Source organism: Xiphias gladius, chromosome 19, assembly GCF_016859285.1.
Source record: "Xiphias gladius isolate SHS-SW01 ecotype Sanya breed wild chromosome 19, ASM1685928v1, whole genome shotgun sequence".
In the NCBI taxonomy this organism is placed as follows: Eukaryota; Metazoa; Chordata; class Actinopteri; order Istiophoriformes; family Xiphiidae; genus Xiphias; species Xiphias gladius.
The window spans coordinates 27,173,914-27,198,466 of NC_053418.1; the positions used below are offsets into that span (position 1 = coordinate 27,173,914).

General features: G+C 39.0%; 1 protein-coding gene across 1 annotated transcript in view; it reads right to left on the reverse strand.

Annotated features, from left to right (window-relative positions):
- Positions 1-24,553, reverse strand: part of traf2a (Tnf receptor-associated factor 2a) — a 51,270-nt gene that overhangs the window by 5,743 nt on the left and 20,974 nt on the right. Inside the window, exon 10 of the transcript XR_005709520.1 lies at positions 12,516-12,620. The gene's annotated coding sequence lies outside the window, so the exon portion shown is untranslated. The remainder of the gene's footprint in view (positions 1-12,515; positions 12,621-24,553) is intronic.

Sequence of the window (24,553 nt, forward strand, 5' to 3'; positions counted from 1 at the left end):
AGAAAAAGGGTCTTTGAAGGGTCTCCAAAGGTAAAAAGTCCACCTACCACCACCTGTAGAGCTCACTAGTTAGGCAAAAACTGTCCAGAGCCGTTTTAAAGGGGGTTATGTCTAGGTCTTTGGTTTCAATGGATTATGTTTACTTGTATTTCCGTGTGCTCAGACCAACTCACGAGCAATTTTCATGGCTTGTTGGCTTACACACCAAACACACCTGTTGTTTGGACATAAAGTTCTTTTTGGGCAGCGGTCACTCAGAGCGGGTCATCCACTAATCACAGGTTGCTGCTTTGACTGATGTTCAATTCTGCAGTGTTTTTAGGAGAATATTAAGTGTTGATAAAAATATTACCACAAAAATTAAGTCAAGACTTTTGAAGCCCAGAATAGTGTCTGCAGGTACCAATATTATAAGACAGCCTGTATGTAGCCTAGGAGACAAAAGGCAGTAGGCCGCAAAGGACTCACAGTATAGCAATAACTGAAGATGGCTCATATGAATGTATCAACCTGGATTGTGTGGAACTGTGGTGGCTGGACAGTAAGAGAACTTTAGTTAAAAATGAGGGGGACAAAAGTCAGACTTTGAAAAGTGAGGGGGACACGTCCCATTATCCCATGTAGAAATTAAGCCCTTGTGTGTGTTTGTGAATGGTTAAATGAGAAGCAAATTGTACAGCATTTCAGATAGAAGCACTATATAAGTGCAGCCATTTAACATTATCATTTGGCATTTGTGCTCAGTTAAAATAGCTGTAGACATGAACAGCAGGAACTGTTGTGGTTGCAGTCTCCAGTGTGTGATTTTATGCGAGGCCCGCCCAGCAGGTACCTTCTTTAAATGAATCTGCCAACAAACCAGGATCTAAAGGTAAAGGGACCTTACTTTTCTATACACATATGAGATAAGTTCATTAGTGGAACAGTTGATATGACCACATAAAAGTTTTTTGTGTGCTCTTCTCCAGTTGGCCGAACATATAATTTAATTGTGACGGACAAACATCAAGCTACAACATCTTTCATAAAGTAACTACTGGTATAGGGAGGGTCCATTGAAACAAATTAATAGAGCTGGAGAGGGCCTTACATTTTTTAATGTGTAACATGAGGATTATCTCATTCCATGAAAAAGGCAATTACAGCCTGAAAAAGGAGTAAAACAAGACGTGGAGACAGGGGTGAGAAGTTTGTGACCCATTTTCCTGCTTCAGTGAAGATGCGCATCTTAATTGTTAAAATAGGTTACACACATCTGCAGGGTATTAAACACACAGCCATGCCACTGGAGGGCCACAGGTAGAAGGCCAAATCTAAATTAGATGACTTAAGCCACCGGACATGATTTACATCCTTCTACGTTAAATACAATAGGTATTCATTTCACAAAACAGAAACATCTGTGTAGCAGTCTATTCGGCGATAAGCTGGGCTCATAAATCGAAGGTTCGGTAAAAGTGTGATAATGAGAACCATATAGGGGGTTTCTTCTTCAATGAGGGATTTCCTTTTTTGCCCCACAAATGTCACTCAGTGGGGGAAACTCTTCCCCTTATGCTGCGGCAGTTCTAGCCGTCGACAAGGAAAACACAACCCTGGTGAGAGGCCCCAGTGCGTCAGAGGATACTGCTTCCAGCAATGAAAGAAAAACCCCCTGTATGTCCAGACCATCTAAAGGCAGACAGACCCAAGCCTCTCGGAAGCCAACTGCAAGGCGATCTGAGAGGGACGAATGTTCTGACGGTTAGAAAATTATCAAAAAAAATAGAGACTTTGTATAACATAACTGCCAGTGCACCACCAGCATGCACAGAATATACATTACGGGTTTAAGAACATATCTGTGGAACAGTAGAGTGGTTCAGAATGAAGAGCCTTTGCGCTCTATATTCCTGCAGGCGCAATGCCAGTGCCATGGCAAACTCAGCTTTCATGAAATTTTCAGTCTGTGCCTGTAATTTCCTGGCACCAAACAAACTTGTTTGTGCCAATGTAGGAGGAGAGGCACGGCTGAGCCTGGGTTAATGCTGATTAGGTGGTTGCAGTGCTAGGCAGTGCAATTTTGGTGCTCATTTTGCCATGAAATTGTATTTGCGTCAAAACCTGGTAAGACCACCTCTTATCACAGTTTTTGTGATTTTACTTGGTATCAGCAGATCACACTAGGGCTGTCAACACATATTCTATAACAAATATTTCATTATATAAACGATTTGTTATGAAAAACAAACCATCAACTGTGAATTAATATTTGATTGCGGGAAAAAAGCAGCACTACCGCGGCTGTCTGCCTCACGAGTTCTCCTGTAGGCCTGGGCCGCTGCACTTAGCGCACTGCTCGACGGACAGGAGTCACACAATGTCACTTTTACTGATTGAAAATGAAATGTAGGTCAAGCTGAAACAAGCAAATAATTCAACAACAACCATGTGGTAATGATGGCAGAGCGTTCACAACCAACTAGGCCGCAGAGAGAGCCATTTGGACCCGGATCAATCTAATAAGCCCCGTTTGGAAATACTTTGAATTTTGGTTGGTAGACAACCATTCCAGCACTAGAAATCTGAGGGCACATCTCCAAAATATGCACCCAAATAGACATGTCTCTCATTGTATTGGTTTGCCCTCTTATGGACATAATGCGCAAAATGGATATTTAGTTGGTTCGAACCAATGTGTTTTTTAGAAGGAATAATTGAACAAGATTTTTGGCCAATTTGGACAGTGCTAATGCACACAAACCTCTCCGCAATAAAAAAAAAAAACTTTCACTTGTGTCAGGTATGGCCTCGTTCTGTTTGCTACACATTTTTATCATCTAATGGAAATTGATAATGTGTATCAAAGTATATTTTTGGACATGTCTGCCACCATGTGGGAATTCAGAACAACAGGACTTACAGCCTTTAGGTTGTCGTTGCTTTTCACAGAAGAACACCTTTACAAATGCACTATTCTTTTTTTTTGTTTAGTGTTGCACAGCGCACCTGAAACTTTTCTTTGTCCGAAGAGGACGTAGCTGGCCTCCGTGTGTGGAAGGACACGGCCATAATCACATTTGAGTGTGGAGTGGGTTGTTTTATTAAAGGAAACTGAACTGTAGATCCTTATCCTGAAGATCCATTACAGTTAATCATATAAAGGTGGAGGAAATTATGACCCTATCATTCATATTGTTTTTGGACAGGAAGAGGTCCAAAATGCATATGTATATTATCCACTAAACATTTCATAGTTTTTTATCCAAAAGAAACATACAAAATATAATATATACATTTATCAGTAAACACTTTATGGAAAGGTTTCATTTTTAGGTTGACTCCTGTGAAAAAAAGTGTATTGTCAACATGAATTTAAGGGAAATATTTTATATACGTTCTCCTCTTGCACATTTCCATATACTGAAGCACATGGTCTACAATGTTAGAAACAAGAAATGATGACGTGATTGTAGTCCTGTTTTTTCCTACACTGAGGATTCACTGAAGTCAGCACATAAGGGTTCCCACTCATTTCAAGAGATCATTTTCCAGGACATTTTCTATGACATAAGGCCTGTGTGTCAGATGGGGATCACAGCCTAGACTAACAAGTTCCTCTCTGTGGAAGTGCTTGAAAACGTGTGTTAAGCCATATCTCTGTAATTAGAGGAGAACGACAAAAAAACTGTTGACTACAGGGCTGACCTGAACCCTCTTTCTTTTGAATCACATTGACATCATGTTACTGTAAGAACTATAATCGCCTGATCTCTAAAAATGCAAACAGTGCAGACAAACACGATGCTGATGTCAGCTTCTGATTTGGCAGCTCAGGGGAAAGTTAAGGAAAACCTCAGTTATAATATTAACAACACCACAATACAGCAACCAATTCTCCATGTTTTGATCTACTTGTTGTGGTGAGAGGGTGGTAGACATTCTAGTTAAAGTCTTAAAGCTATTTAAAACCTTTTTGAAAAGCTATCTAAAACCTTTTTGAATGTGGCTATCTATGGCCCAGACCACCTCCGGATGTGGTCTGAGTGATCGGATTTCAAATGCATCCTCAATTCATCTTGGGTGCATTCCTGTACTTAGAGCTGTCCACTTGTGACAACATGCACTGGGACTCAAAGTCAGTGGTGAGATGCAGATTCTGTCCTTTTTCATGCATTATAGATTCAGAGTTTTAATGGCAGTCTGGAAGATTTCAGTCCTGGTTGATTTGGTGACACCTGTAGTTACTGGTGGTAACCGCAAACGTAGTTTAAAGTACAGGTCACAGAAACCCAGTAGCAGCAAAACAAGAATCCAGGCAATAACTGGGCTTTTTCCATCATTCTGTGAGCAACCGTGATCTGATTTCATGAGTCTGCGAACAGCAGGGCACAGTGACAGGTGTTGGTTACCTGGCTGAGAAGTTGTAGGTGTGCAGCCCTGTCGCCTGCAGCTCTTCATCTAACGGCTCACTGAGGCTGCTCCTTCTCATTCCATTACTTCCTACAATATGTCAAACTATTCCGCTGTTCAGTTTGTAGATGCATTTTTGATGAATGATAGCAGTAAGTGCTAAGTTCACTGACAAACAGTGAATTTTCCTGTGATTACTTCATAATAAAAGTCCACTCGTGTTTTGCCAGTTCAATGCTTTAAACGTGAAGCTGCAGCAACGGGAAATGTTGGTTTGCATTAGCAGTAACTTCATACAGCATTATCCTGGAATGTCACCACAGACACTCAGCTTATAAAACTGCAAATATATAAATATTGTACTACTTTCATCAATCCGCCACAGGCTCAATCACCATTGTGTTACTTCATTCGGTGATAGATAGTGACTTTACAGACATTTATTAAAATGAAAATCTTCCAGATTGCCACTTTAAACCACAATAAATACTGTTCAAATCACAAACCTCACGCAACCATATCATCCTAACCAGGGATTAAAGTGGAACGGTGTTCCAGCACCTTAGATTAATAAGTAAATCATTCTGAAAGTCCAAACAGAGAGTGAGAGAGATGAGCAGATCCACATAGAGGCAGGAGAGAAGCTCCTCCCCACATATCATCAAGCAAGGCGATGGTCCTTTAATTTCTTTGTTGAAGAAGAAGTTACACCCGCTGATCAAGGAACACATAAGTAACTTTGCATTATAAATTCATGAGGTTATTATAAAGATCAGCTCTACGTGTGATTAGAAAAGAGCAGGGGAGCGGAGTGCTTGTTGAACGGCACAGAGAAATGCGCTCCTGGTGTGAACAGCCAGGCTACTGCACGCGTGAGAGAGAATCGGACTGTCTGTCTGGCATACCTGGACAAGGATTGGACCTTGTTATATATTGATATTTATGTGGGCCACCACATCGGTGGGCCAGTGGCATGTCAAAGAAACATTCAGCCTTGTCTGTCAACTTACCAGCCTACTCTGTGCTGCATGCGTACAAGTTTCAACCCCGAATCTTAGAGATCCCCCGCCTGCCAAATCCCACTTTAACCCCTTAATCCTAACCAATCGCATAATGTTAGCTAGCTAGCCAATCTCAGTGATATGTTGTTGTTGTTTAGAGGACCAACTATAATTTTGAAAATGGTAATCCTACAAGTTGTGGAGGGTTAAACATATTTAGAAGTAAAGTTCATTACCAGCCAAGTTACTAATGTTTGCGTTTGAAGGATCGATTCTCTCAGATTTCTTGGTTGTCTGGCTTCATTTCATTGGTGATTTTACCTAACTTTTTATATTTTTTAAATTCCAAAAGTATATGCTGTCTTCACTGACGTGATGTGATTCAGGGTGCAATCAAAAGTTCTCAACTCTACTGTTTTTGTCAGAACATTTCAAAACAGGACCAAGAGCAGTCCATATACCCTCACTGTTTCCGTTCTAAGTTCATCTGGTCCCTGAACATAGTCCAAATTTCAGATGCCAGTTGCCAATCTGGCAGTTTGCTCTCAGCAAAAGTAAAAGAAAAAGTAGAAAAGTAAAATTATTTTCCAGGACATCACAATGTTTTTTTTCAGGACATTGTACTATTTCTCTCATTCTCCATGTGTTTTCAATGACTGGCAAATTGGTCTAAACGTTTCCAGGTTTTCCAGGATGCATGGGAACCGTGATCACACTTATGGTTTGCTAAAAAGTTACTCTTAGCTTCTTTATGCAAAGCCTCTAAGTCCTACCTAGTTGAATTTATTAATACATTTTTGTTAGTTTTATACAAACCAGCTCAGATTCTGTAGTCCACGTCTCCAATCTAACTTTTTACCCTTGTTGTTTGTCTAAAACTTACATTCTTCAATCATGCTGTGAATACCATGGATGTGTAAAATTAATATATAACATAGAGGCTATTAATATGCAGAGAAGAACATATTTCCATTTGACTAACATTTGTTTTCTTTATCCAAGAACAATTCCCATTTTAAAGAACTCCTTAACTAACTAATCTCTTCCCTTAATTCATCTGTCTCAGTTTCCTCATGTAAAGAAACTTACTTAAAAGTCAATTTTTTCAAAACTCATACTGTGCTCATGATCACAAAGCCCTTGAAGATGTAATATTTTAGGAATATTTTTGTATTTATAACAAACTATTGTAAGTATCAAGCTATCAGTCCCAGTTCTGTGGAGAAGCATCCTTGTTATAAATGAAAAATTGCTTCCGCCGAGTGTCTTCAGACAGATGCTTTATCATCCCAATTCCCCAGAGATGAAATGCCTGGATCCAACTCTAACCAACTTCCATCTCTGAAACTCATCTTTTTGCCATCGCAGTGTTAGCCAATGCAACCCAACCAACGGAAACAATGACTTGTGGAAAGCAGCAATATCACTTCTGGTTTCTTACTCATGCATCTGTGCAGTAACATGGCCCGGGGTGCCATGTGATAGCTGTGTTCTCTGGGGAGTCACCAAGCCCTGGCCTGAGATATTTCACAGCTTCTCCACGTCCATGGAGGTGAAGGGTTAAAACCTAATGTGACCCCATCCTAACTCTCCAACATCTGGTTCAACAGGCCAGCCACATGCTTCCATCTTGAAGTGATCACATGCTGACTTTACAGGAAATTCTGTAGTGGTATAATGATGCTGTACCACACTGAGCCAGACAAGACCACATGAATGTCCAGGGCCAAGAAGGAAAGAAGTCATGGAAACATGAGGAAAACCTAAATAAATACAGAAAATAACAACCCCCCGACCCTCCTGCACCCGCCCGCCCACCTCAACCGCAGGAGATGTCCAGCCATGGGCCCCATGTTAATGATGGGTTAAAGAGTGTTGACGCGTGATACATGAACATGGCAACCAGCTTCTGTTAATTCCAATGTACGCTGATGTTCTTCTGTAGACCTTACAATGCCCACACAATTGAAAGATTAATTGTGAGGTGAGGGTGCCTATCTCTGTTAACTGAAAATATCAATATATAACAAGGTCCTGTTCAAAGTAAAGGCCAATGGGGGAGTGTTCAGAAGCAGCCCTGCCGCTCAGTAGGTAACTTTTTACCGTAATGATGAACAACACAGCAGGTAGAAACTCTGAGACACCAGTGGCATCTCCCGAATGCCATTCACTATTTCTACTGAGTAGTAAAACAGCTAATGGCTCAAAGACAAATAGACCAGAGAACATACAGTGTGGGGTGTCTTCTCAAGGACCCATAAAAGCAATAACAATAAGTGACTGTCTGGCACAGAATGATCTACGATAAACATAAGAACTGAATATAGTCCAGTATATCTCTGCCAAGACAGATACCGAAGGGGATGAGATAGTAAAATTCAATATATGTAGCCTCTAAAAAAAAAACTTCTGGCCCGAAAAACTTCATACTACAACTTTTTAAAGAGGTAATAGAAAAAATCTCACTTTAGATCAAATTTATTGATACATATTTCATGAGTAAGTCTATTTATCAATATTGCTGATCCCAGGATAAAGTTTCTCTGTAGTGAGAGTGCCTCCATCTTTTCCCTTGGGGTACTCAGCCTATTGATTTCCTTTCTGAGGTCGGAAAGATTAAGAAAATATCACTTAAAAGAGTACTCTACCAATTCTTAATGGCACTCCTTTAACATTGTTGGCACAATGGACAGTTTACCAAAAAAAAAGGATCAAGTTGATACAGCAAAACCAGAGATATTATCATTTTAATTCAACACATTTTTCTTCCTGTTCCAAACGCGGCGCCTCATTACCCTCAATGCAACTCGGAAACCGACAGTTCAGTCAAAGCAGAGGAGCAGGCTACAGAGGTCTGGTAAGCTCACGTCTTTCTAACTCTGCACTCGCAGACTTGCTTTTTTCATTTTCAAACTTTTAGTCTTCAGCTCCAACCAACGCAGACTCAAGTGACATCACTTGAGGACATTTATCAGACTTCACACAGCTCCCCCTGGAGACACATAAGGCTTTATTAAACTTTTTTTCCTTTATAACCTCCAATACCTATAAACAAACTGAAATAGATTGTGTGTTGATTGTGAGAAAATACATGTTTACTGAGACACTGTAGCAAATGGCTCATTATTTGTGATTTGCAGCTCAGAAAACATCTAGGTATCTACATTAAACTGGGGTAACTTTGGTTGGAAAACTCATGTTTTTTAAATGTCAAGTTTACATATAGCTGTTGTTTCAACAGTATTTTAGTGACTAGTTAGGTTGGCAGTTTATTAGGTACACGTAGCTAAAACTAACGCAGGCTAATACAAAAGCCCTGCAATAGATCCTGAAGGTTATGTTGTGACACTGAGGGGACCTCTAATATTTAGCCAACCCTCGCGTATATAATTGGGTGGACAGAATACTACAAAACACCTCAGTATAACAAATGCAATTTAACAGCACCACAAACTACACCCTCAAAAAATTCCCTTAAAGTTGGATCAAGACTTCATTGGAGACAGCAAGTTTTAGCCAGGTGTAAGCTGGTAACCACTGTTTGTCATTATTTCAACGTGTCGTTGAAATAGGACGTGCTTCAAAATTAAATGTAGTTATTTAAATGTTGAAACCATGGTGATCTAGACACTCAAAAATGTAATATTATTCAACAAGCTCAGTTAAAACCTGGACATTTAGATGTCTTTTGACCTTCAAATCAGCGCTTATTGGGATATTTTGCATTGTAATTTACTGTAAAGCTGTTGCTAAATCAATGAATATTTTGCTACTGGCTAAAAGAATGTCTAGCAGGGCTAAGGGAACTAGCGAATAACTAGGAACTAATAATGTAAATATAATTTAATGTTTTTTGCTAATAAAAACTATCATGTTTACATTTTAGCATCTAACAGTCAGCCAACCCAACTTTTTTTCATGCATATGAAGTTTTGATTTAAATGCTACTTATGATTGACACATCATGATATTTATGGGGGGCCTTCAAAATATATTCTCTGTAACTGATGAAATACAAAATGCAGCCAAGTTAATACTTAATTGAAAAGATAGTTAAGTAAAAGCAGCATTAAATTGTAAATAGGGTACGTGTACACAGTAAGAGGAATTACAGTGTCTTCCTGCAACTAGTGGCTGTATTTCTGCCCCTGCATGGAGGATAGAGTCACATCTCTGCTGCAGTGAACATGAACTCAGCGGGGAGATTCCTTTTACTACCTATTGTTTACTTTGAGATTGGATCTTGTGTATCTAACAGAGGAGCCACAAAGGTTCTCCATGTAGACCTCCTCACCGACACTGGGCTCTGACCATGGTTTCGAAACTATAGACCCAGCGGAAGAGGGGAAGTGGTTAAAATGATATCATTGAGGGAAAAAAAGGATGACGGGTGCTACCCACAATCCCTTTCTACGCTGGCGTATCGTGACCATGCTGAGGAGGTTAGGGGAGGGAGAGCAGGATACATGGATGGATGGAAGAAAATGTGTGCCAGACAACATTAATCACTCTCCTCGCCTGTCATCAGTCTACTAGGTTATCTTTCCCTTCTACAGCTCAAACGGTACACACAGGGGTATAGTCAAACACATACTGAGATAGTGGGTGTTTCAAGCAGTAAAAATACACTAGAAGAACAACAGCTCTGTTTATCATACATGAGCCAGGATAAGGTATATGTAATGAAAAAAAAACAAGAAAATAAACTCTAATAAATTCACTCATATTTGTGTTGGAGTTTCAGCAAAAATTGAGACAAGCCTGCCCTCTACTGAGAAACAAAGCACAGGGGCACATCATACACAAGAGTTGGGATCAAGTCTTTTTGCATCAGTGCTATTAATCGACAAATAAAGAATGAAAGAGATTTATACATGAACTACTGATAGAGTGTTCACTGTCTTATCTTTAATTTGAGTGAGGATAGATAAGCATTTTTAAGAAATGGTCTTTCTGAGCACCTTTAAAATAAAGTTTCAGCACTGGAGCAGTGCAGTTTGGTAAAAGTGTAGTCCATATACTGGTACCATGTCAGGTGATTATAAATAAATAACAAATAAACCATCTCCAATCAGAAACAACAAGAGCGACCTTGTATTGACAATTGAGAATTACTCAGCTGCAGTGAGTGTGCTTACTTGTGCACTAATATCCTGGCTAGTATCAGGTTTTTGGGGGATTCAGGAGTGGTTTCTTTGGTTTCAGAAACCTGGATAAGCCCTTATCCCTGTTCCAATAAACCTGGTTATGCTAGCTGCAGTAGTCCGATATAAACTGGGATACTGTCACTACTGTGTAAACATCTTATCTAGACTTCTGATTATTATCTGCGTCATCAACTACTTGTCAGTATAACATGAAATATGGCGGTGAATATGGAATTATAATGATGATAAACAAGCTTGAATAATGGGAAAATCAGATCTCAGTAAGCCCATAGATGTCATAATTATATTGTTGCCAACAAGTCCTCCAACCTAAACAACAATATAGGTTGTTTGTCTCTACCCTTGTATACAACCAGCAGGAGCGTACCAGCGGCAGGCGTGTATAAGTAATAAACATGCAATTAAGGTTGTGGAATGGTAACGGTTTGGTTAGGTCAGCACCTGGTTCAGTCAAGTTATGGTCAAGGCCATATCCAAAGGAGGTTTAAATTTTGCTTGGTTTATGGCCAAATATCTGCAAAACTAACAACATTCCCATCAGCCTCAGCTTTACTTTGTGATTAGTGAAAAATTGAACGTGTGAATGTGTGTGTGAACAGGTGAATGTGGCATGTAGTGTACAGCGCTTTGAGTGGTCAACAAGACTAGAAAAGATGCCCAAATTGCAAGGGGTTAAAAAGTAATTGTATTATTATTGGGTGTATGGACAAACAACCTATATTGTTGTTGCATGTTAACACGCTAAATTAAAATGGTGAATATGGTAAACATTATACAAGCTAAACATTAGCATGTTAACATTGTCACTGTGAGCATGTTAGCATGCTGATGTTAGCATTTACTCAAAGCCCTGCTGTACCAAAGTAAAGGCTCGAGGAGCTGCTAGCATGGCTGACAAAAGACAAAAGGGTCAACTCAGACCAAGGAGATTCTAAAGGCAAGTTCATGGTTTCCACTTGTCCTTGGACAGGCGCAGACACGGATGTGCTTCTATTCATTCTACAGTCGGGGTTATGTGTATGTAGATACATTCCACACATGTGCTCTAGAAAATATGACGTTGACCTCCTGACAGTTAAAAGAAGTGCTCGTATGTTTGTTGTATTTGGCTGGACAACATGTAAATGTCAAAAACAAAAAAGATGACAGTGTGTGCGTTTGCCCTGCTCTCTCATAACGCTGAAATGAAACACAGCTGCCCAAGAAACATTTAGTAGCCAAGTGTCAAATTACTTTTTAACCCTTGCAATTTGGGTACCATGTGTTAAAAGGGCTGTATCTTCTACACAGTTCTTTCAACATCAACGTAAACCTGCTCAAATTAAAGCTGAGACTTGGTAATAATGGTAAATGGATTGCACTTATATAGCACTTTTCTAGTCTTGTTGACCACTTAAAGCACTTTACATTACTGCCACATTCACCAGTTCACACACACATTCATACATTTACCCCAAACTGCCCCTGGTGACTCTGAGGTTTGCAGTACAGTATCTTGACCAAGGACACTTCGACACGTGGACTGGAGGAGCCGGGGATCGAACCACCAACCTTCCGGTTAGTGGACAACTCACTCTACCTCCTGAGCCACAGCCACTCCATTAATAGCATCCATTATTTTTACATTATTATAAACTGAATGTGCTGAAGCACAGAACCTGAAAAACAAAAACAAAAAAAGGTGGAACTGTCCAAATACTTACAGTCTGGATTGTATATTACTACACTGAATCCACATTTGAGCAAACTGGCCCTTTATTCTTTCAATGGGGTCTGCACCCGAGGAAAGCCTTTCTCGATTTTCTTTCCAGCTTGTACGGTTTAAGGCAGCATACTAACCTCCATCAGTGGAAGGCTGGAGGGCACATCTCACAAAGATCTGCCTGTACCGACAACCATGGCCTCATTCATAGAAACAGCAGGTAATGTTTCCTCATCCTCAAGACGAACTCACCGTATTCCTGAGTGCCTGTCACTGGTCATTTCCTGGATTCCATCTGCGCTGGCTACTTCAGATGATCTCTGTCTGTGAAGCTATGCATTCAACAGAGTTTCCAACCTGCCCAAGAAGAAAACCAAAAAATTGATCTTTGTAAAGGCTACTTAAAGAAAAAAAAATTTCTGGGCCACATGGAGAAAAAAAATTAGCAGAGCAATGATTTCATTTTTTTTAAGGAGCTTTCCTTTCATATTTAAGTTCAAAGATTTTCATGGTCCTCCATGTATGAAGTTTCATGACCCTAAATCTACTTTTCTTATTTCTTAAAACAGTAAAAGTTCAGATATGAGCATTTGATTCAGCAGCAACAATAAGTTGCTTTTTAGTTTCACTGTAGGGAGAACATGCAAATATATAAACCATTCAACGCATTATTTGTCAATGAATGTAAGTCCCATTCATGCTCGCTGCCACAGAACATGATTTATAGCCTGATCTTTAATCGTGCACACAGCAGGAAGTCTGTCAGTGGGACACTGGGAGATCTTTACCAGATGCATGTGTGTAAGACATTAGCTGGTAGGAGTTCCAGGGGAGTGACGAAGAACCACTGCTAGGATGACATAATAAGGGCTCAGGGCTGAAAAGCCATTATAACTAGCTGAAGTTAGACCTCTAACATCTTGGATGAGATCTAAAAGAGCCTCTTTGTAGGTGGATGAGTCTGTGTTACCATTTTGGGATTCCCATGGAGAAAGCAGTAAAATTAACATGGGCTTAGATATTAAGTAAGTGACCTGTGTCTATACAAAATACATTAGTTGAAGAAATATGAATCCATGCTTGCATTTAACCAACATTCATTATAAATTCACTTTTTATATTGCTAAATTTTAGATGTCTCTAAAACATTTTACTCAAGAACTTAACATGACTTTTATACTTATAAAAAATTTGTGCATGCTGTTTCTGATTTTGCATCTTGGTGTAATGAGTTTTATCTCAAGACATGATCATTGATTTTAGAGGAACACAGCCCAGTATTGATAACACCACCATCATAAGCACACTGATACTGTTCCTTTGTACAAATACTTGGGAGCTGTGGTTTATTTGCAAGTTTTGAGTCAAATAGTGATGCTGCCTCAATCTCACAGCTATAGCTACTTGTAATTTTCAGTTATACGATAAACAGATGATGTGCAATCCATTGTTAAAAATGGACCTGCAACCTTTTTGGCCTGTGACCTCTACAAAAAACAGTGTCTGCCTGGGTGGCTTTGCCATGTTTCACATGTCCCATTTCCCCTCTAGACTTCTCAGATTATTTCATTCAACTAATTGTTTGAGGCCTAAAAGGTAAAACTTTCCAATTCCAATTATTTGTAACAGAAATTTGTCTTTCCTTTTATCCTACCCCATTAGTCACATCATTAACCCCCAGAGTTATCTTGGGACTCTTTGGAGGGACCAGACCCCTTAACTGGGAACCACTGGACTAAGCTAGTTCACATCTGTCACTCCTGTGATCTATGGGTTCAATGCCTGCAAACTAAACTTCCTTTGAAATAACAATAAAGTCTGGGTGTTTGTGAGATGATTAACAAGATAGGAAAGACAGGATTAAAAAAAATCTTTGTCACACAAATCATGTTAATCGTGTCTGACTTCCCTCTAATCTTTGCTTTTTTTGTGATAACAAACAATTTCCCTCTGTTTCCTTTGTTTTCCTTTAGAGAAAGGAAAATCAGTCTTTTTCATATGCAACCTTGTCATGACAAATAGGTTGGGAATCAGTGTCCCATATCACATTACCCTTGCTATGTGGGACCCTACTTCTTCTTCACTCTTCCAGTCTCTGTTTCTGTCAAAGAGAGCAGGGTGATGCACTGAAATAAATTAAGGGTCTTTGGCGACAAGACATCCTCTTCTGGAAGCCAGGAATATGACTTTTTAGTCAAACATGACAACAAAGTGGCCCAGGAAGCTGATCAGTTATGAAGGAAACAGTTTTATACAAGCAGCTGACATGCTAACATACTGTACACCTTAAAGGTGCACCTATTATCACAAATTCCCTCTCAAGAAGTACAGTAAATACATTTCTGGGCTCGTATATATCAAACCTGTAAGAATTACATTACACAGAATGCTCGTAATAGCCAGCTTAGAGGTGAAAAAGTTTTGTCCCGAAACATGAAGAATAAGACACAACAGACAACCAGAGACAGGATTGGCTGTTGCCATATTGTTCATTCTATAATGTGCTGTACAAAAGCCTCTTTTTACTCAGTGGTTTTATTCTGCAATAACATATGAGATCTAAATTTTTAAAATCAATTGAATATCATATATTTATAATATGTAAATAGGGATGAAAAGTAGGAAATTGGAAAACAAACACTCACAGGAAAAATTTTTGCTGCTGGTATAATTTTTTTTTTTTTTTTTAAAGAAAAAGTTCTGTAAAATCCTGTTAAATCTTCAAATGAAATGCAAATACAGGCCAAATTGTCCTTATTCTGAATTACACATATGGATTCAGGTAATGTATTATCGTCATGACCAAATGACAGTTTGTCCACTTGTTCCAAAACATGCCTCAGAAAGTGTGTTCTTTGTGTGCAACCTTGCTTTCTGTTCTGTACGCATCTGGGACACTAACAGGACAATCTTTAAGTCAAAGGAAATTTGATAAATAGCTTTTGTTTAAAATAATGATTATTTTGGCTATGGTTATGTCTTTGATAGTTAAAAGTAGAGAAAAGACTGGAAATATGGAAAGAGAGAGAGAGCGAGAGAGGTAGAGATGGAGAATAACATGCAACAAAAGTTCCTTACCAGACTGAATCTGAGAACACTGCAGTTCATGGTCTGTGCCTCAAACCCCTCAGACACCAGGGCCCCCTATATATACCTCACCTAAGACCAGATTTTCACTTCTAGCAGTCTGACATATATATGGGCCGTGACCTGGAAAGACCAGGTAAAAATGGAAGATGTGTGACGGGACACCACTCTACTACACGCATAATGCCGAACTGTTCCATGAATCTATCACTCTATCCCTCTATCTATCTATATAACCAAAAAAATATTAATTTGCTATGAACATAAAACTAAAAAGAGCAAATCCTCAAAACTGAGGGACATGGTAGTATTTTCTTTTGATCAACTAATTAATCAATCAACAATTGTTTTAGCTCAAACTGATGCAGCTAAACGGAATTCAGCCTTTCAACCATTCATTTTTGATTATTTTCCTCCTTTTCCTATTGTGACGTGTAAAAATATTTTCCCTGAAACGAGACTATCCTCTCAAATGACAGCACCAGGGTGCTGCTGCTCTGTATGTGTATTTGCATTTTGTGCCCCCATGTGGTAAAACCAAGTTAAACAAAGCTAGTAGAGGACATCTTTAAGCCTTTAAAACTAAATACAAATCTGGAATTGTATTTCCGCAGCAAAGAGAACAAGTAAGACTGCCCCTTGATGTCTTTGCTACAGAAAGTGTTTGATGTTTGATTCAAATGAATCAAACATCAAACTGATCTGTTTCAGTTTGATGCTTCTGATGTGGAATTTGAAATACTTACAGTTGTACGCAAAAGTTTGGCCACCCCTGGGAGAATTCCATATTTGGTCAATGTTTGAAGTTAAAAGAAGTAAATACAACCCCTGTAGCAAACAAACATTTAAAATGAGCCTTTCTTCAAATCGTAATGCACTGTTCTTTTTTATTTCATTAACTTAAAAAATAGAAGAAAAAACTGTAATTGTGGCATGTACCAAAGTTAGGGCACCCTACAACTTGTGAAACACTCACTTTTGCTAACTTGTTAGGACTTGTAAAGCAGGTAAGAACTGTCATTACGAGCTGTCAGCTAATGACGAACGCTATGACTCTTCAAACCTTGTGGTAACATTCAACAGCCATGGGCTCCTCTAAGCAACCGACTCGGGATCTGAAACTAACAGTTGTAAAAAATAACTGATGCCTGGCGAAGGAGGCTGTAAAAAAGCCAGCAATATGACTGGCAGGAAGGCTTAGCTGACACAGGAGAAGTGCTGCAGCGTTGCACTGTGCAGCGCTGATGCACAAACAGCATCTATGTGGTAGAATCATCAGAAGAAAACCTTAACTGCGACCTCAGCACAAAAGTCAATGTCTGAGGTACATGTGCCATTCATCTGAAGCGTGTTTATATACTGGTCTGACACGAAAGTACAGCTGCCTTTTCAAACTTTTTTCTTTCCGTTTGTTTTAAAACTAAAAACGTTTCCATCAGTGAAAATCACAAGTAATTCTTTCATTCAAAGGTCATTTCCACCTCAACCCAAAGATCCGCACCATGTGACCTCATGACATGGCTTTCCCATTGTTGCTCCACTCCCCCTTATAACAATGATACAACAGCTAGTAGTTGTTTCATGAGGCCATTCTGTATCAACCTGTGTAGCAAGCAATTCACTTATACATTTATCAGAAGTGTCAGCATATTACCCTTATCAGCTGAAAAGAAAATATGTTCTACAAGATTCTTTTATTGAGCCCTGTAAATATGAAGTCAGTTAAAGCTGGCTCGCTCCTTACGAAGGAGAAAAACTTTCTGTTGAGTAAACATCTTATTCACAGATGGAAATTTTTAGGTCAAGCGCCATCTTAACAGATGGTAGAACGAACAAATTCTATTTTCAAAATATCTTCAATGTATGACAGACAGAAACGCCCTGAAGCTTTTGTCTTCTTTTTCTTTAAACATTACTGTTCAGCAAGAAAAAAAGGTAAGAAACAAGACAGAAATCAAATGTGTGTCATTTTTTAGCGGGAATGTGTCTACTCTATACATGAATTAGTCATTTATAACAAGAAAAAACAATGACTTGTAGACTTTATCAGCTGCTGTTCTTCGGTCCGTCCGCTCAGTTGTCTGTACTAGCTAATGGTAAGCCAGGCCACAAGCTTCTCATTTGGTAAGGTGGCGAAGATTAACCACGGCGACGTGGCTGATGATGTCGCATCTTACTCCGAGTCGGTGTGTGGGATGTAATAAATCCACGGTAATCAGGTTGAAAGCTGGATTGCCAGCAGCTTTTTTCACAGGGAGGTGAGGGCTCGTTCAGGCCCGCGGGCCTTGCTAACCTGTAAGGCTGTCGCTCTCATGGCCACCATTGACTCATATAACGTTAATATTAATAAAGCTGCTAACATTCTGTTCTCTTGAAAGGAAAAGGGAATATTTATTGTGCCCAAAGAAACTAGGGAGTGAGCCTCTTATCTCTTCTGTGTCAGTGTCTGTGTAAATGTTGATCCTTTCCTAATTTATTCTTTTTATTGCACGGTAATAAAAAAAAACAAAAAAAACAGGTATGAGTATGGATAAAGTAGTAGACCGATAAGGAGTATTGATAAGAGTGATAAAATACCCCTGTTAGTATAATGCAGTCTAGTACAATACCACCACTATTTCAAAGACATGGTTGAGAAAAGTCTTCAGTGTTAATTTTTGCAGAAGGTTAAAGAATAGGTTCCCTGTTTTTCAAATCTGTTTTAGTCAGCCCACATAAAGAACCCTTCATAATGTTATTCCAATGTAAGTGATGGGGGACAAAATCCGCGGTCCTGTTGTCCGGTGCAAAAATGTGTCCCAAAGTTTATCTGATGCTAATATGAGGCTTCAGCAGTTTGAGTTAGACCGATCAGGTGAGTATCTTCCAAACCCAGTGTTTTTATTACAAATTGCTCCTTTTTGTTACTCTCCCTCCACTGCAGCGCAGCAAAGAAAAAATGTTCCTGTGAAGCAGAGGGAATTTTGTACTCAAACGTGTCTAACTCATACTGTTGCATACAGTAGTTACACAATGACTTTAGGTAGATCGACTCTGGGATGTGTTTTTGTAGAGAGCAAGGATTTTGTCCTCCGTGTCCTCCACTGAAAGTGTGTCAAGAAGGGATCTCTTAATGTCCAGTATGAACAGGAGCAATTATTACAGCAAGCAAAAATGTTTCAGTGTACATGAGGGCTCATGACAGATGTTTTAAGGCAAAGTTGAAAAAATGAACCCGTCCTTTACCTACTTGATTTCTTGAGTATGAAATGCAAAACCTAATGTGAAATTTTGGCTTTGTGTTCATAGGTGTGTCAGCTTTCCCTAAAAAAGGACAAATTTTAGCCATACTGCTGAATATGTAAAGTCCCACAATTCACAGTACATTTTTGCATGCTTTATTTAAATGAAAATGAGATAACCAAAGTTGTACAATAGCATGAGAATTCAAAGGCAATATAATTTGACATGAATTTTTCAGAGAATTGCTCACTATGATGAGATTTATGTCACAATTATCGATCTCGTATGAATTTTAGCAAGTCATTTCAGTATCATCTCAATATCCTAAAAGGAAAGTTTAACAAAGGTAGCTCACTGATCTAAAATACGTTCCTCAGAAATGGATAGAGAACCCTGTAAAAGATCTTCACAACTCACCTGCCAAAAACTGAGTTGCCTTCTTACTTAACTGCGTTGTGTGTGATACATAAACTGATTCCGCTGTGTATGGTTTATGCCAAATTTATACCCAGTGAGCACCTTGCACTTTGAGTTGAAAATTGATCAGCCTTTACATAACTGATAACGAACCATTTAAGATGCCTGGATCAGTCCCAACCCTGCAGATTAGCGGGGAACGTCCCCACTCTTTTTTTTCCTTTAGAGTCCATCAGAATTCAGTGCATCATTTTGCAGGTAGAGCTTGTACAGGATGGTTATCATTATTTGTCTAGTGACCTGCAGCCATAACACTGGGTGCGGGGCAGGTCAATGTTGTCAAATGTTACATTGTTAAAGATATTTTGGGGAACATGCTTCTTCACTTTCTCTCTGAGAGTTAGATGTTCAGAGGCCCACAGCGGAGATGTTTGAAGGTCAGATTGCCAGCATTGTTCCACATGGATGAGCGTGTCTTAGTGTGTTTTCATGGAGTTAAGCCAAATTTTCATGTAGCAGGAATGTTTCAGGTACCTGTTCCAATAAGAAGGTTTACTGAATTAGCTTAATTTTTCTGCATGAGTCCGCGTTTCAGGATTGAGGAGGTTCCAGGATTTTCTAAGCAAAGTTTTCCAATTCAAATGCATGTTATGGAACTGAATCCCAAAATTTGTCAAAGATCAGTGCTAATGTTTTCTGCAAATTACACATCAAGCACGTTTCTGGGCTTCCTGGATCAGCTATGCACATGCTCAATACAATAAAATGTGTGTATTGTATCACTTGGATAATTACATAGTGAATTAAGGCATGAGAAGTTGCAAGGTGACATCTATGACAGACAACTATGTCTGTATTACCTGAATGCTATAGCTTCAATACTAAACTAAATAAAACAATTGCTAACACAGTAAAAATCTGCAGTGTAGGCATATAAATGTAGAATACTAAATTGTTATTCGCATCTACAGGTTATGTTTTTTTCTGTTTTGTGTGGACAGTGCATTTAAAGTAAACACTTCCCTGCAAAATGAAACAGCATTTTGTGTGTGTGACCCTGGAGGTGAATGCAAGAAGTGAGTGTCTGCTGAAGTGCCTTACTGTGTACTTAGGGAAGACATAAACCAGCTAATTAAGGAATATTGGGTAAGTGAGTTTTTGCATTAATAACTCAATTCATAATGACTTGACAATTCAAACTATACAGCCTATGTTCATGATCCCGGGTTCTACCACAATCTTTGTGCTTGCTCATTAATGCATATTTGAATCCAATTAATTATTATTGGTCTTTATTATATTACCCAATCTCATCATTGTTATATAGACAGTGTATCAGTTAAGATAAAACTTTCCCCATGACCACTAATTTTAAATGTCAGTATGGCCGATCACACAGTTGTTATTGATCTGTATTTACGTTATTTTCCCAGATGATGTTGTGATAATAAAATTCCTATGATCAGCAAAACGTTGTAAAACGTAAGAGAAGTAAAAAAAAAAAAAAAATCATAACAACGACATGCAGCTGAAAGGATCTTATCTATCCAGTTAAGGTGAGCTTATTCCATGGTAAGATCAGATGTCCAATACTTTTGTCAGAACCCTGGACCGCTTCAGGATGGGGGAGAGAGAGAGACCCAATTAAGCTCTCGCAACCTCTAATACCAAATATTACAAGGGAAAATGAAAAGTTCAGTTCTAATTCAGAGATTTAGGCCTGTTTCTAGTTTAATAACCAATTTATTTAATAATTAATTTGTCATTGCATGGAAAAATCGCTATGGGAGGGTGTTTCCTAGATTTATTGTAGTCCAAAGTCTTGATTCTGTGGCTGACATAGGCCTAAAGGAGAAACCTGTTTACCAAAGATGTGTGAACTGGAAGAGCAGGGAAGTCTTCACTGCATACTGACTGACAGAATACTCAGCTTCAATGCACAGCAGAAATGGCGAGAGGCTTTCTGGGGGTGCACTCCAGTAGCCGGTCGTTGAGAGTCGTTGATCTGACTCAAAATCCACTCACAATAATTACGCATGCGTGCACAAAAACACATGAAAGCAGCCATGAGCCATGATAAATAATAAACACCCTGGGCATGTCTTAGTCAGTCATGTTACATGCAATATTGCCTGACGATAGAGTCCAGCACACTGACACATTCTTAATGAGTGGCCATCTGTTGGACACGCTATGATATTTGGCCTCGTCTACGCACTAAATTTGGGCTACCAAAGTGAACTCGAATAAACTTTTGATACACTGCAGAAAATATTCATGGAGACTGAATCAAAGCAAACGATGCATTGGGTGTTCAGTCCGGGTGTCAAGCTGTGACAATCTGATCATTCTGAGACAGGGTTTTGGAAACAGTTTGTCCTGGTCTAGCTTACTGCTTGTATTTAACCATCTGATACATTAGTTCAGCTGTGATAAAAACTTCTAGAGTGTGGTAAATTAGATAAAATCCATAGGATATATTGGCAGATAATGGGAGGGGCCTTTTATTTACCTCAAACGAAGAGAAAACCAAACCTTCATGGAAGACAGGCTATTAATAATTTTTTAAGAACATAAAACAAACCTCCCCTTTGCTGATCTGCTCCCCTTTGCCATGTTCATTTGCTGTTACTCCTGTTTGCTGTTACTGTGAACTCAACACTTTCATATTAACGCCCTCCAGCAGTTCAGGGGGCAATTGAGAGTAACTTAAATTTCCAAGAAGAAGGCTTGTATTTTGAAACATCTGCAGGAAGTGTAGATTTAAACAGTAATCAACATCATGCAAGCAATGCAAATTAGAATGATGGATATTTAACAGAGAGAGCTGTGTTTTTACAGACGGAGCACTTAGTATGATAATATGACTATTTTGTTGTACTGATGGCAATGACGACCCCATCGTATGGTACAAGCACTTGTAATGGCCTTTTATGTACAGTGGCTTCAGCAAGTATTTAGATCCCTTCACTTTTTATTGTGTTGTAGATTTAATTCTAAATAGAGGAAACTGACATTTTTGCCCATCGATCTACCCTCCATAATTCATAATGACAACATGAAAACACATTTCCAGAAATTTTTGCAAATTTATTAACATTCAGAAACTGAAATCTCTCATTTACCAAAGTACCCAGACCCTTTGCTGTGGTGCTCCAGATTGTGGTCAGGTGCATGCTGTTTGCTTTAATTATCTTTGAGATGTGTCTACAGCTTAACTGGAGTCCACCTGGGGTAAACTGAACTGTATGGACAACGTTTAGAAAGGCCCACACCTGTTTATATAAGGTCCTTTTTTGTCTGGCTGACAATTCAAACTGCATGTCAGCCATGAAGTCCAAAGAACTCTTTGTAGACCTCCATGATAAAATAATGGCGAGGCATTGATGAGGGCAAGCATATACAACCATTTCTAAGGCTTTGAGTGTTCCCAGGAGCACAGTGGCCTGAATAACTGTGAAATGGAAGAAGTCTGGAACCACCAGGACTCTTCCTAGATTTGGCCGTCCAGCCAAACTGAGAAACTGGGTAAGAAGGGGCTTCGTCAGGGAAGTGACCAAGAACTCAATAGTCACTCTAACAGAGTATAAGTGGTGGCAGCATCATGCTATATGGGCGCTTCTCAATGGAAGGTACAGGGAGACTGGTCAGAATTAAGTGAAGGTTGAATGAGGTCCTTGAGGAAAACCTGCTCCAGAATGCATATGACCTGAGACTGGTTCACCTTTTAGCATGACAGTGACCTGAAGCATACAGCCAAGACAACGCTAGAGTGCCTTCAGGACTAATCTTGGACTTTCCTTGAGTGGCCCAGCCAAGATCCAGATTTAAACCCCATAGAACATCTGTGGAGACCTGAAGATGGCAGTTCAGACAGTTCCAAACCAAAGTACCAAATTAAGGGTCTGAATACGTCTGTAAATGAAAGATTTCAGGTTTTGATTGTTAATACATTTGCAAAATTCTCTAGAGACATGTCTTCACTTTGTCATTATGGGTTATAAAGGGTAGTTTGATGGGCAAAAAATGTCAGTTTTATCCATTTAGAGTTAAATCTACAAGACAATAAAATGTGCAAAACGTGAAGGGGTCTGAATACTTTCTGAAACCACTGTATACGGGACCAGCCTTAATTTGCTCTTAGACTACACCACTAGCCACTCAACAGTGTTTTACCTTTTATTATCATTTTTGGTATATCTCTTAATCCTCCATTCGTTGAAATGACACACATTCTAGTCACAAACATTTGTCAGTGGATTGTCATGTTTAAACATTTCAGTTTTAAAGTTTTTTGACAATGGTATGAGACACCTCAAACATTTTATTTACATACTCAGATATTTGACACCTTTAATATATTAGAGGTGAAATGTTAAAGAATGTTTTACATTATTTGTTTGAGTTAAAAAAAAATGGGGTTACTGAGTACTGACTTACTACATCGCCCAAACGCTTTCAAATGCCACAATTACTGTTTTCTCTATTTTTTAAGTTCATGAAATAAAAAGCAGCAGTGAATTAACATTTGAAGAAAGGCTCATTTTTAATCTCTATTTGCTGCAGGAGTTGTATTTACATCTTTTCATTTCAAAAATCCACAAAATAGGTAATTTTCCCAGGGTGGCCAAACTTTTGCGCACAACTGTACATCGAATTGACATATTGTTTAGTCTGTTGCAATAATACTGAGGCACAGTGTGGCATTTCCAACAAGTCAGTATCACTGAATCAAACAGCTCAAATGTGAAATCGTTCCCCATCGTTCCCCAGCTGGAGTCTAGAGATGGTTTCTCTTCAATCCATTAAAGAGTTCAAGCTACATAAGGCGAAAAACAGACAAATGTGTACGTATTCCTGTATTTGACATTTAGCAGATGGTAGGAAACTGTGAAGCCCTTTTGTTCTGTTCACCAGCTATGAATAAATCTGAAATCCCAAAACACATCGCATTTTACAAGAAACGGCAAACAAACATCAGTACAGTGCTGCTAGGCTGCGTCTGTGAGCACAAATCAGCACATAGGGAAGAACAAATGTAGCAGCTAATTTATTTGAGGCCACTGTCATACATGCAAAATGTAGTCTATGTAATGTGCAACAGTAACAACATACTCTAAAGAGAAATTAATGCAGATTTATGTTTCTGTATTAACAAGAAAGCAAAAGTCAACCACATAAGCTGCAACCTATCGTGGTAAGACTGCAGATGCATCTTGTCCCTCTTGCTGACGGTCACAATCTCCCAAACGAATCAACACATGCCTTTAAACTATCTCAGCATACTTCAATAAACGATGCAAATGTTATTTAGATATGTTTAATTTTCTCACAGCAGCCCACACATCATCAAACTTGAGCATACCCTCAAAGTTTGTAACAAAATTATATCACACACACTCACTCTTATGCTGTATATATTGATCATGAAATCATAAAAAAATAAAAACCTGGTCTACAGTATGAACTAGCGCTTGATTTCCTATGGAAACATCTCGTGCACAGAGAGGTTCCAATGTATGTTGAGTTTTAAAAACAATCTGGATATGCTTGGATAAAGATGC